General features: G+C 46.0%; 1 protein-coding gene across 3 annotated transcripts in view; it reads right to left on the reverse strand.

Annotated features, from left to right (window-relative positions):
* Window positions 1–14,351, reverse strand: part of lzts2a (leucine zipper, putative tumor suppressor 2a) — a 237,088-nt gene that overhangs the window by 163,820 nt on the left and 58,917 nt on the right. The window contains exon 1 of one of the 3 annotated variants that reach the window (XM_072238888.1): window positions 221–296. The exons of the other annotated variants lie outside the window; for them this stretch is intronic. The gene's annotated coding sequence lies outside the window, so the exon portion shown is untranslated. Of the gene's footprint in view, window positions 1–220; window positions 297–14,351 lie in introns of those variants that run through there. 3 annotated transcript variants of the gene reach the window in all.

A 14,351-nucleotide genomic window follows, 5' to 3' on the forward strand; every position in this document is an offset into this window, starting at 1 on the left:
TTATTGCCAGTGTGTGAAACATACCAGAATTGACTGTGGTTCGGTGCCAAGCATAAAACACAGCACAATACCATAACGGATAACACAATAGCAATCAATAATTTACAAGGCAATAGGTCAAACAACCATGAGCAATCAACAATTAGCAGAGTGGTCACATGCACAAACATCAATAATCAAACTTAATAAATGTGAATATATAAACAAACTCAATAATTACCAACAGAACAGGGAGAGCAGGAAAGGCCATTTAAGGATGTTGTGCAGGGACAGTTAGTGTATTACACCTGGGTGAGTTGTGTTGAGAAGCTGGGTAGCTGCAGGAAAGAATCCTTGGAGATGACGTGTAGTCCTGGTGGTGATGGGCTTGTAGCGTCTCCCTGATGGCAATTTGGTGAATGGGTGACCACTCGGGTGGGTGGAGTCAGGAGTAATTTTTCCAGCTCTTTTTTCCGCTCTGGCAATGAACAGACATTTTAATGTCAGTACCTAACAGCCAATGATCTTCTCCACTGAGTGAACCACTCACTACAACCGGGACTTGGAGAGGGAGGAGGCGGCGGGAGAGCAAACATTGATAGAGGTGGTCACAACACTCTCAACGATGGCTGAGTAAAAATTCATCAGGATACGCCCTGGGATGTTACGTTTCCTAAGCTGGTGTAGGAAGAACAATCTGTGCTGGGCTTTCCAAGTGACGAGCGTAAAGTGCTGGTCCCACTTCGATGTATCGGTAACGGTAGTCCCCAGGATTTTGAATGAGTTGACCACAGACACTGCCTGGCCATTAATTTCCAAGGGGGGGGGGGCAGGTCGGGGGTTGCCAGCATAAGACAACCCTCAGTTCCATTGCCTTGATAGCATTAGCTCCAAGTCAAGTGTAACCCTCAGGTTCGGTAGCGGCTTAATCTTGGGGACGACAGCCTCCTGCCCGGCCAAACTTGAGAAATCTTGTTTGGGGGGACGCTGTGCGATGTGTCCCCTGTTACAAGTCAGTACCATGAAATAACAAACAGTACACAATATGCAATTAAACGATTGAGTTTTATATTTCTTAATTTAACTATAGGTTAGTAAAGACACAAAAAAGTAAAAGGGCCCGTTCTCATGAAACAGCCTAATGCACAACGTTGGAGCTCACTGTTTCCCCTCTGTTCATTCTCCATCGACTATCTCCTCTGGTGTCAACTCCCGACCCCATCCCAAGTTCTGCAGTCTATGACTTCCCCGTTCTGGTATCTTCTCTCTCCGTCTTCCGCTGAACAAAAGACCGCAAAACCTTCGCTCGGGCCCACAAGAAAGAAAAACATCTCCCCTCATCAGCCAGCGCACATTCCAAAGTCCCCATTACCTCTAGTCATAGCCCAAACACTGCTGCTACAGAGAAACCATTACACGAGCATGAAACATTACAGCGCGTTACACCAGCACATCGTGCTGCAGGTCAATCTATCTCCCTTTGATAGCAGGTCACATCGTCATTACGGGACCATTTACAATGGCCAATTAACCTACCAACTTGTACGTCTTTAACTGTGGGAGGAAACAGGGACACCCGGAGGAAACCCACATGGTCACAGGGAGAACATACAAACTCCTTACAGTCAGCAGCGTGAACTGGACCTGGAACCCCAGTACTGCAAATTGTTGTGATAACCACTACACTTCATGAACGTTTCACAAGTAATACTTGAGTTTTATGAAAGACATACACTTAGGTACACAATATAAACAAGGAGAGCCTCTAAATCGGTGGCAGCCAGCTCAGAGTCAGGCACCACCTGGTGATGAACTTGTACGCCTTTCGAATGAGGGAGGAAACTGGAGCACCTGGAGGAAATACCCAGGATCACAGAGAGAAAGTACAAACTTCTTACAGGCGGCAGCGGGATTTGAACCCAGGTCACTGGCACGGTAAGGCGTTCTGCTAACTGCTGCACTACTGCACTGTCCAGCACGAGCAGAGGCAGCACAGTGTCTTGACGAAGGGTCTCGGCCTGAAGCTTGTTTATTCATTTCCACAGATGCTGCCTGACCTGCTGAGTTCCTCCAGCATTTTGTGTGTGTTGCTTTGGATTTCCAGCATCTGCAGAATCTCGTGTTTATTGTTTACAAGCAAACTAATCGTGTGAGAGTTGGGTTTATTTCACACCAGGAGTTCCCCACCATCCACACCAACTTCTCATAGCTACCATCAGGACAGAGAAAGATCACCAAGTTCAAGAACAACTACTTCCCTTCAACCATTCTGTTCTTGAGCTAACTGGCAATCCCCAATCATTACAGTGCAGTGACACTAAGACCATTTCAAAGGACTTTTTTGTTTTAATTGTGCTCTTGCTTGTAAAAACTGTGCATAATTTATGTTTAATGTGGTTTGCCTGTCAGTGCTGTTTATTTGATGCTATGAGCCTCTGATGCCACGAGGGGTCAGGTTTTATTGTGCCTGTACACACATGTACTGTACCTCCTATGTACGACAATAAACTCGACTTGGAAAACCTAATTGTTTGAATTAAAATTAATGAGGTGAAACTGAGAGGGAGTAAAAGAAAAAGACGGCTTGATTTAAAACAGCAATTGGTAAATATGATGTAACCAGCTCAATGCAAAGCTCCTTCTGAAGCATCAATGAATACTTGTCATTTCTTATTAACCGACCCAAGTTCAGATTGAGTTTAGCAGCTCACAGGCAGACCGCCTAGGGCAGGGGTTTGTCACACCCACGGATTCGACAGCGCAGTAGATACGGCAATTGCGTTTGTGAATACACACGTGTCAGCTAATTATTATTTCATTGTGATGGTACTTAACTCCATACTTGTCATACTGTTTGTCAAGACTTGGACAGAGCACAGTAACGCTTCGCTGCCTGTTTGCATTCGACCTGGCTTGAGAAATTGGACTGTCGAGTCAACTGACTCTAGAGACTAGTGGTATTTGTTTCATATTTTAGATGTTCTTTTCAGCCACAGGTAGGCTTCGTTTTCCCAATTGAAAGTTTTAGTTAGTGGCCCTGTTTGGCCTAGCATTTATCGTTTTCTTTCCCCTCTTAACACTGTTTGCATTAAAGTTTGTGAACTATCGACCCGCTTCAGTGTCTCTCACTCCGCACTTGGGCCATGTCCGAACCTGGTGTTTCCAACCTGAGGTGCAATAAAAAGGTCGGAAATCTCTGACCTAGAGCTTCTATTTCCTCATGTGATGTCCCAGAGATCTACTGGGGAGGATATCTGCTGGCCAAGGCAATGTTGAGTGATGGGGATGCGTTGTAGAACTCGGACTGCAGGTAAATACAATGTGGAGAGCTTCCTAGATGGGTTGACTGGTGGATTGGAGTGGGAAAGGTGGGCGATGTTCCAATTAGTGAATGGAATGCAACCGAGAGTTATCGCGTGACCACAGATACCCTGAACAAAGGCCTTGCTCATAAAGTATCTCTGGAGAACCAGCTGGATATGAGGATCAAAATGAGGGAATTTTCCATATGCAGTGTTGGATGTTGCGGACTGAAGGTCACACCTTTACCATGTGGTCAGCTGCTGGAGGTCACACCGTTACCATGTGGTCAGCTACTGAAGGTCACACCGTTACCATGTGGTCAGTGCTGAAGGTCACACCATCACCGCGTGGTCAGCTGCTGAAGGTCACACCATGTGGTCAGCTACTGAAGGTCACACCGTTACCAAGTGGTCAGCTGCTGGAGGTCACACCGTTACCATGTGGTCAGCTACTGAAGGTCACACCGTTACCATGTAGTCAGTGCTGAAGGTCACACCATCACCGTGTGGTCAGCTGCTGAAGGTCACACCATGTGGTCAGCTACTGAAGGTCACACCGTTACCAAGTGGTCAGCTGCTGAATGTCACACCATCACCATGTGGTCAGCTATTGAGGGTAACACTGGTCACCATGTGGTCAGCTGCTGGCTTGACTATTGCATCAATATTCAGTTGTCATCTTTCCCTAGTCTGTCCAAATCTGCAAAGTAGACAGAAGGTACAGCACGGAACGGGCCATCCAGCCCGCCATAGGACAAAGGAGCCGATTTAGGCCCTTCAACCTATCGTGTCTGCTTCACAATTTGATTGTGACTGTTTTTATTTTCCCTCTCAACCCCTTTCTCCTCCTTCTCCACATAACCTTTGACACCTTCCTAATCAAGAAGCTATCAACCTCCCTTTAATTATATCCAGTGACTTGGCCTCCACAGCACTCTGGGGCAATGAATTCCAGAGATTCTCCACCCTCCAGCTAAAGAAATTCCTTCTCATCTTTGTTCTAAACTGCCTTCTTTCTAATCTGCGGCTGTGCTCTCTGTCCAAGACTCTCCCACAATTGGAAATATCTTCTCCATGTCCACTGTATCTAGGTCTCTCAAAGCATGTCTGCGTTGACCACAAAGCCAATCGAACTAATCCCATCAGCCTGGAAATGATCCATTCCTGTACATGGGCCTGTGTTAATGCCTTTAAATGTTGTTCCACCACTTCTTCTGGCAAAGTGGTACAGCATTTCCTCCTCGCTATGTAACCTTGCACATTCAATACCATCATCCCCTCAAAACCAATCAATAAGCATCAAGACCTTGGCCACAATATGTGCAGTTGGATCCTGGATTTCCTCACTTGCAGACCCCAATCAGTTCAGATTGGCAACAACAACTCCTCCACAATCTCCATCAGCACAGGTGCACCACAAGGCTGTGTGCTTAGCCCCCTGCTCTACTTGCTTTACACTTATGACTGTGAGGCTAAGCACAGCTCCAATACCATATCCAAGTTTGCTGACGACACCACGGTCGCTGGCCCAATCAAAGCTGGTGCAAAAGCAGTATATAGGAGGCAGATTGAAAACCCGGTTTGAGTGGTGTCAATACAACAACCTCTTACTCAAGGTCAGCAAGACCAAGGAACTGATTATTGACTTCAGGAGGAGGAAACTGGAGGACCATGAGCCAGTCCTCATCAGGGGATCAGAGGTGGAGAGGGTCAGCAACCTTAAATTCCTTGTTGTAATCATTTCAGAGGACCCATGCTGGGCCCAGCATGTAAGTGCCATTACAAAAAAAATGCACGGCAGTGCCTCTACTTCCTTAGAAGTTTGTAACGATTCAGCATGACTTCTAAAACTTTGACAAACTTTTCTGGATGCGTGGTGGAGAGTACATTGAGTGGCTGCATCACAGCCTGGTATGGGAACGTAGTGGATATGGCCCAATCCACCACGGTAAAACCCTCCCCAGCATTGAGCACAGTAACAGGGAGCATTGTTGCAGGAGAGCAGCATCCATCATCACAGACATCACCACCCAGGACATGCTCTCTTCTTCCTGCTGCCATCCGGAAGAATGTACAGGAGCCTCAGTATTCACACCATCAGTTTTAGGAACAGTTATTACCTCTCAACCATCAGGTTCTTGAATCAGAAGGGATAAGTTCACTCAACTTCACTTGCCCCATCATGCAAATATTTCCATAACCAATGGGCTCACTTCATCTCATGTTCTCGATAGTCATTGCTCATTTATTATTATTATTACTATTTTTTTTGTACTTGAACAGCTCATTGTCTTTTGCACACTGCATGTCCACCCTGATGGTTGTAGTCTTTCATTGATTGTATTATGGTTATTATGTGTCATTTGTGTTAACACCCAACACAACCTGTGGATGTGCTGAGGACAGCCCGCAAGTGTTATCACACATTCTGGCATCAACATAGCATAACCACAATGTTCATCAGAGCAATACAAGCAGCAGTAACAACAGCAACAGAACAAGCTAACAACAGCAGAAGTCCCTTTCCCACTCACTCACACACATAGGGAGACCTCTAACACGAACACAGGCCACCTCCAGGCCTCACCAGGTCTCCTACCTCCACTCTCTGGCCTGGACTCACATACTGGCCTCCAGACAAGACGCTGACCTTTCCCCCCTATTTGTGCCTCTCTTAGTTTTCTTATAATTCTGCCAGCTCAACCCTCAGCCTCAACACTCAAAACAATCCAAGTCTGCCCAACTTTTTATCATAGTTCATGGTCTCCCGTCTAGACATCATCCTGGTGAACAACGGGCAGAGGTATAGGAGCCTTCGGCCACACACCACCAGGTTCTGGAACAGATGTTAACAGTTATCAGGTTCCTAAACCAGTCTGGATAACTTCATTCCCCCAGCTCTGAACTGATCCACAACCTGCAGACTCACTTTCAAAGACTACTGTCCAGTGGCACTGACCTTGGTAATAATGAGCAACACACATCAAAGTTGCTGGTGAACGCAGCAGGCAGGAAGAGGTGCAGTCGACGTTTCAGGCCGAGACCCTTCGACATCTGCAGAATTCCTGTTGTTTTCGGTAATAATGAAGCGCTTTGATCAACTGGTCATGAACTGCATTACATCCACCCCCACCCTGAACCGCAACCTGCCTTCATATCACCCGAATCATTCCACTGACAGTACAGGCTAACCACTTCCTACGCACATTAACGTCTATCCCGTGGAGGGAGTTGGAAGCATCAAGTTTCTGGGAGTGCATATGATGGAGGATCTCACTTGGTCCCTCCACGCTGCCTCCTGAGTCATGAAAACACAGCAGTGCCTCCACTTCCTGAGGTTTCCTACCCCATTCTAACTATTTTCTACTGAAGCACCATTGAGGCTGTCCTGAGTGTCTATATCACTGTCTATATGGGAACTGCATGGCACCTGCGAATGATTGTGAGCACTCCCGAGAGAATGATCAGGGTCTCTCTCCTGTCCCATCCAGGACAAACACCAATTTGTCAAGGACCCACCCTGTCTGTCCCACAATCTGTTTTGATCACATATCATCAGGCAGAAAGTACCACGGTCTAAGAACGAGCACTATTATGGCTGGATAACAGCTTCTTCCCCAGGCTGTGAGGCTTCTGAACACCAAACCACCACCCAGTATGCTTGGCTTATGATAACGCCAACAGCATCAGACTGTTTTATATTTAAATACATGCCTTATATGCACGTAATGTCAAATGTACATCTGCAGAATATCTTTATCTGTTAATATTATTGAGATAATGTTATTTTGTGCTGTACATGATATACGTACCGTGCTTTACTCCTTGGTCCCAGAGGAACATTATCTCGTTCAGCTGTGCACATGTGTACAGTTGAATGACAGTGAATTTGAACGTGAACTACTTTTCTCCCATGACAATGAGGGCAGAAAGAGGAACACACCTCCACCACTCCTCCCTGCCTTATATGACCAGGTCCTCTCTGAATCCAATCTGCCAACTCATCTTTACCCCATGTGACTTCATTTTCTGTGCCAGCCAACAACAAATCTCCCAGTCAAACGCTCTACTAAAGTCCATGCATACAACATCCACAGGCCCACCCTCATCAGTTATGAGAGGTCTAGATAGAGTAGATAAAGAAAACCTGTTTTCCCATAGAATGTCTGATACTAGCAGAGAGACCAGAAGGGAATACAATATTCCAACTGTAACCTTATCAACATCTTGTACAACCTCAACATCCCAGCTTCTATACTCACTTCCCTGACTGGTGAAGGACAATATGCCAAGAACCTGCTTCACCACACTGTCTACCACGGGCACCACATTCAGGGAACTGTAAAACATAATGTTTTACAACCCACCAGGACCCTATCATTTACTGTAAAAGTTCTCCCTTCACTCGTCTTCCCAAAGTACTTCCCGAGGATGGTCGCCTTGTCGTGGTGGAGAGGGTTGAGAGTTCCGGAGATCGTGAGAGTGATGTCATCTGGAGCTTAGCTCCTGGTAGGGTCACCAATGGCTGTACGGTCAAGGGGGTTTGTTCCAGTCAAAGAATGATCCAACCAAGACCTCAACAGTGAAGCTAGTGGAAGTTGATGACACATCACAAAGGCAGGAAGGTTGCAGCAGCACTCTGCCACCTTGCATTTCATACCCCAATCTGTCAGGGACCATGTGGTGAATGCCATTGTGTCAGCCTTCCCACGTTAAGCAAAGTCGTGCACAGGCATTGTCCATTAAGGGAATAACCCCTTTGGGGAACATCATACTTGACTCGAGTGATCGCACTAGTACTACTTCCCAAAATGCAACTTTTGGACTTGTATTCTCCTGGTGGATGACCTCAATGTTCTCAACTCCATCACTAATAGTCTTTCACTTTGAGTGGTTCTAAGCTGAAAATTTAATTGAGATGTTGCTTTTCTCCAAGGAGGCTTTTAATATTTCCTTGATTTTTTTCCCCTCTCTGTCTGTTAATTGCTTCCTAAGACAGAGCTCAGAATACAAGCTCCTTTTTGAGAACAAAAGCCAAACTGAAAATAAAAGCAGAATAATGCTAAATTCAGTTCATCAGGCTCCTGAGGGAGAAACAGAGCAGACAGTTGAGATTGATTACCTTCCATCAGAACTAGTGATAAAGCAAATGAAATTGCAGAGTAGGAGGAGGGGCAGAACAGTCTGTGATAGGATAGAAGCCAAGGGAGATTACAGAACAAATAAGATGGTGTGAGCTAAAGAAACCCTGTAAATAGGATAAATGGCAATTCCAGGATCAAATTTAAATCAGGATCCTCGGTGTTGAAGCTGGAAGGCTCCAAGTGCCGGTCAGTAGGTGAGGTGAAATGGAGGAGTCAGAGTGGAAGTGATGGGTGTGTGGAGGAGGGAGGGGAGAAAATAAAAGCTGCAGATGACCAGAAGATTTAGGATCTCACTAACACAATTGGTTCTCCACTGATGCCCGCCCAACCCAAAGGTATCAGTTGCATCTCAGCTGGTGGTACACTTTTCCTCAGAAGCAGGAGCCCATGGATTGAAGTCCCACTTGGGACACTTATACATGAAGATCTTGGCTTGCTGTGGTCAGAGAAGTAATAAAGATATTATCCTTTAGGTGATCGGTTAAACTGAGGTTTGTGCCAACACTCTCAGGTGGATTATCTTGAGTTGGGAATTATTCTTCTTTCCTGCTCCTTGCTCCATCAGCCAACACTGCACCTCTGGGTGCACCTGATTATCATGTTCCCCACAAAGCAATAATGCCTCTTTAGGAAGAGACTAGGCTTTGGCGTGAGTTCAAGTTAAAGAGGCCCTCTGGTTTGCCACCTCCTTCCCTTTATTCCATGTCCCACTGTCCTCACCCAACAGATTCCTTCTTCAGTTCTTGTGGCTGGTAGCATAGCACAGCTGACAGCACCAACAACAATCATTCCGTGCTCAATTCCCACCAGTAAAGAGTTTGTACGTTCTCCTTGTGACCGTGTGAGTTTCCTCGGGGTAGTCCGCTTGCCTTCCACGTTCCAAAGATGTACGGTTAGCGTTAGGGTTAGTAAGTTGTGGGCACTCTAAGTTGGTACCATAAGCATGACTCCAGCACAATGCTCGCTGATTTGATTTGACATACATGACCCATTTCACTGTATTTTGTTGTTTCAATGTGAATGAGACAAATAAAAACTCATCTCTACCTCTTCCCCATCACCTCCCAGCTTCTCACATCACTCTCCCACTCCCTAATCCATCCACCTTCCCCCTCACCTGGCCTTCCCCCATCACCTCTCTGCTCCTCAAATCATACCCTCTCTCCCCAATCCACCCACGTTCCCCCTCACCTGGTCTTTCTCGATCACTTCTCTGCTCCTCAAATCACTCTCCCACTACCCACGTTCCCCCACACCTGGTCTTTCTCGATCACCTCTCTGCTCCTCAAATCATACCCTCTCTCCCCAATCCACCCACGTTCCCCCTCACCTGGTTTTTCTCGATCACCTCTATGCTCCTCAAATCATACCCTCTCTCCCCAATCCACCAACATTCCCCCTCACCTGGTCTTCCTCGATCACCTGTCTGCTCCTCAAATCACTCTCCCACTCCCCAATCCCCCAAATTTCCCTACACCTGGTCTTCCTCATCACCTCTCCGCTCCTCAAATAACACCCCCACTCCCCAAACACTGATGTTCCCCCTCACCTGATCTTCCCATCACCTCTCCACTCCTCAAATCACACCCCCACTCACCTGGTGTTCCCCCTCACCTCTCAGCTCCTCAAATAACACCCCCACTCGCCAACCACCCACCTTCCCCCTCACCTCTCTGCTCCTCAAATCACTCTTCCACTACCCACGTTCCCCCACACCTGGTCTTTCTCGATCACCTCTCCACTCCTCAAATAACACCCCCACTCCCCACTCACACAGCTTCCCCCTCACCTGGCCTCATCCATCAGCTGCCGGTGGTACCTCCCTCTCTCCCCCCTCCTTTCCAATTCTGATGAAAGGTCTCAGCCCAAAACGTCAGCTGTTTGTTTCTGTTCTTGAATACTGCCTGACCTGCTGAGATTCTCCAGCATTTTGTGTGTGTGAAAGAACATAGCACCAGGCTCAAGGCCAGCTTCTACCCCAGCTGTTCAAAGACTATTGAGTCGTTTCCTGGTACAATAAGTTAGACTCTTGACCTCACCATCTACCTCATTCTGATCTTGGTCTTCATTGTTTCCCTGTGCTGCCCTTTCACTGCAGCTGTTGCACTTTATTGTTATTGCTACATCACAACACTGTGTATTGATTGGATCTGTATGAACAGCACGCAAGACAAGATTTCCACCATAGCTGGGCACTTGATTCCAGTACCAATTCTTATGCCAAATGGAGTGCAATGCTCTATAGTTGGGTGGGAACGGAAAATCAGAAATTAGTCACGCAACCTCAACAATACAGAGATGGGGATACTGTATTCTTGCAGCACTTGCCATAAATATATTGCCTCTACCTGCCTTTGCCTCCTTTTGCGACATTACGATGGATAGCATATTCAATAAAATGCAGTGCAATTGTCGGGTTCAGGCTCCAGCTCACAACGTGTTGGACAGGTTGGGCTATAGTCCTCCTCTGGTAGCTCCTCAGTCAGTCCCTCTCTAATGTTTGAGTCTACTTACTTAATGATTTATTTTATTTAGAGACACAGAGTGGAACAGACTGTTCCAGCCCAATAACCTTTGTGTACAAGGTGATGAGAGGCATTGATCGTGTGGATAGTCAGAGGCTTTTCCCCAGGCCTGAGATGGCTAACACAAGAGGGCACAGTTTTAAAGTGCTTGGAAGTAGGTACAGAGGAGATGTCAGGGGTAATTTTTTTTTTACACGCAGAGAGTCGTGAGAGCGTGGAATGGACTGCCAGCGACGGTGGTGGAGGCCGATACGAAAGGGTCTTTTAAGAGACTCCTGGATAGGTACATGGAGCTTAGAAAAATAGAGGGCAATAGGTAATTTCTAAGGTAAGGACGTGTTCGACACAGCTTTGTGGGCCAAAGGGCCTGTTTTGTGCTGTAGGTTTTCTGTGTTTCTAACCTGTGCCACCCAGCAACCTCAGCCTAACCCCAGGGCAATTTACAATAACCATTTAGCTTGCTAACCAGTATGTCTTTAGACTGTGGGAGGAAACAGGAGCGCCTGGGGAAAACCCTTGCATTCACGAGGAAAAGTACACACCCTTTATGGGCGGCACCAGAATTGAACCTGACACCCTGGGCTGGAACAGTGTTGTGCTCACCGCTACTCTACTCCGGCACCCAGCAGAACGGTCAAGAGTTCAAACTCCGGAGCCTCAAGCTCCGAAGTTCAGCTCAGGTCCAGTATGGAGAGGGTACTGTCCTACCTGTAGCACCAGGAAACCTGTGATACCACAGTGCGACAGGAGACTGTTTCCATTGTCCCCAACTCATGGGTACCGCTGGTGGATGAGAAACATGTGTTATGCAGCACACTGGTACCTAATCACTGAAAGTAACCACAATTATCTTTGGAAACTTGTAAGGAGGTGCTCCCCTGAGCACAAGACAGATGGTTTTAATGACGCAAATGCTACAATTGGCTTTTGTGTCAGCAACAGATTTCTTAAAAATATTTACATGCATTTGCCCTTGAGTGTATCCCTTTCTGACAAGCAGTTTATCTTGCACTTCCTGTTAACTTTCAGTCTTTTGTATAGTTATTCATAAATTCTATTGTGTTTCTTTATTTCATGTAAGTACCTGCAAGAAAATGAATCTCAATGTAGTATATGGTGACTTGTACTTTGATAATAAATTGACTTTGATTCTAGCTTTTGAACTAGACAGGACAGAATATCTTTCCATTTGTAAGGGAAGGAACTGTTTGGAAAATAACTTTGGCAAAACTAAAATTAAGGTCTGGTAATCTAGGTACATGGTACTGTTTCTCTCAGTTATGTGATTTGAAAATCGATTTTGCTCAGAGTAGAATATGAGAAAGACCATTTATAGAGAATATAAAACAGGGTGGCGCAGGAACAGGGCCTTAGTAGGCGTTTTATTACTTGTTTAATTAGTTTGGCACCACAGGAATTGCATCAAACTGATTATACGTAATTAAACGCCTACTAAACCAGTCCGTTCTGCCTGTACAGTCTATTCCTCCAGTCTTGTCTGTTCATGTGCCGACCTCAGAGCCTCTTAAATGAATAACTCTGCGTCCACAACCACTCCAGGATGTGCACGAGGTGATGGTGGAGGCCAACGTGTTCGAGGCATTTAAGGAGCTGCCATCGCAGCTCAAGGCATCAGAGTTTGGAGTTCAATTCTGACTCCGTCTGTAAGGAGTTTGTACATTCTCCCCATCACCATGTGGGTTTCCTCGCCGTGTTTCGGTTTCCTCGCTCGGCCCAAGGACAGCCCGGTTCATGGGTCAAATGGACAGGGAAAGTTGTCCTGTCATTAGGCTAGGATTGGATAGGTGGGCTGCTGGGTGGACAGGTTCATTGGGTCAGAATGGCCGTTTTAGCACCGTATCTCTAAATAAAATAAAGAATTCCAAGCACCCACCAATCTCTGTGTAAAGAAACTTAACTCACACACCTCCTTTGAATTTATCCCTCTCACTTTAAATGCATGCCCTCTGGCATTAAACATTTAAACTCTGGGGAGAAGATACCGGCTGTCCACTCCTGGTCCCTCAAGAGCTTATAGATTTTAATTCAGTCACATACTACATATCATATTTCAGTAAAGCTCCACTGAAACAGCCAGATGCTTCACCCTGATGATCCACTTCTGTGAGCGTGACAATTTTCACATTGAATGCGCACAAATCAAATTGTTCCCCTTGCACCGTTTGTTTTGGACCATATTAGGGTCATATATTGGTGGCCATTCTTGGGACAAGTAGGATTTAATACCTCAGCAACACACACAAGATGCTGGAGGAACTCAGCAGGCCAGGCAGCATCCGTGGAAAAAACTACAGTTGATGTTTTGAGCCGAGACCCTTTAGCAGGATGGGATCCCTGAGATAAGCCATAAACTCACTGTTGGTAAATCAGCATTAGGGTTTCCTATCTCTGCCAGGATGTCATTTCCAAATCTACCCCCTTCTCTAAACATCCACTGAAACCCTTCTCCACCTTGCCCACCAACTCTAGACCACTAAAGGGTAGCACAGTATGTAACGGTTAGCATAAAGCTTTACAGTGCCAGCAGTGAGACATCAAAGTTTGATTCTCATCACCATGAAACCGTAAGATATAGGAGCAGAATTAGGCTATTTGGCCCATCGAGTCTGCTCTGCTATTTCATCATGGCTGATCCATTTTTCCTCTCAGCCCCAATATCCTGCCTCTCTCCATATCCTTTCGTGCCCTGACCACTCAAGAATCTATCAACCTCTGCCTTAAATATACATAAAGACTTGGCCTCCACAGCTGCCTGTGACAAAGAATTCTACAAATTCACCAATCTCTGCCTAAAGAAATTCTTCTTCATCTCCAATCTAAAAGGACACCCCTCTATTCCGAGGCTGTGTCCTCTGGTCTTAGACTTTCCCAACAAAGGAAACATCCTCTCCACATCCACTCTATCAAGACCTTTCACCACTGGACAGGTTTCAGTGAAGTCATGCTTCATTCTTCTGCATTTCAGTGAATACAGGCACAAAGACATCAAATGCTCTTTAAATGACAATCCTGGAATCACTTTTGTGAACCTCCATTGAAACCTCTCCAGTTTCAGCACATTCTTTCTATGATGAAGGGCACAAAACTGCTCAATATGTTCTAAGTGAGGACTCACCAGTGCTTTATATGGTCTCAACATTACATCTTCAACCCTTTCATTTCTTCTACCAAAGTGCATGACCATACACTTCCCAACATTGTATTCCGTCTGCCATTTCTTTGCCTATTCTCCTAATCTGTCTAAGTCCTTCTGTAGCCTCTCTACTTCCTCAAAACTTCCTGCCCCTGCACCTATCTTCGTATTGTCTGCAAACTTTGCAACAACGTCATCAATTCCATCATCCAAATCACTGACATGTAACGTAAAAAGAATCGGTCCC

The sequence above is a fragment of the Mobula birostris genome, chromosome 21 (genome assembly GCF_030028105.1).
Source record: "Mobula birostris isolate sMobBir1 chromosome 21, sMobBir1.hap1, whole genome shotgun sequence".
In the NCBI taxonomy this organism is placed as follows: domain Eukaryota; kingdom Metazoa; phylum Chordata; class Chondrichthyes; order Myliobatiformes; family Myliobatidae; genus Mobula; species Mobula birostris.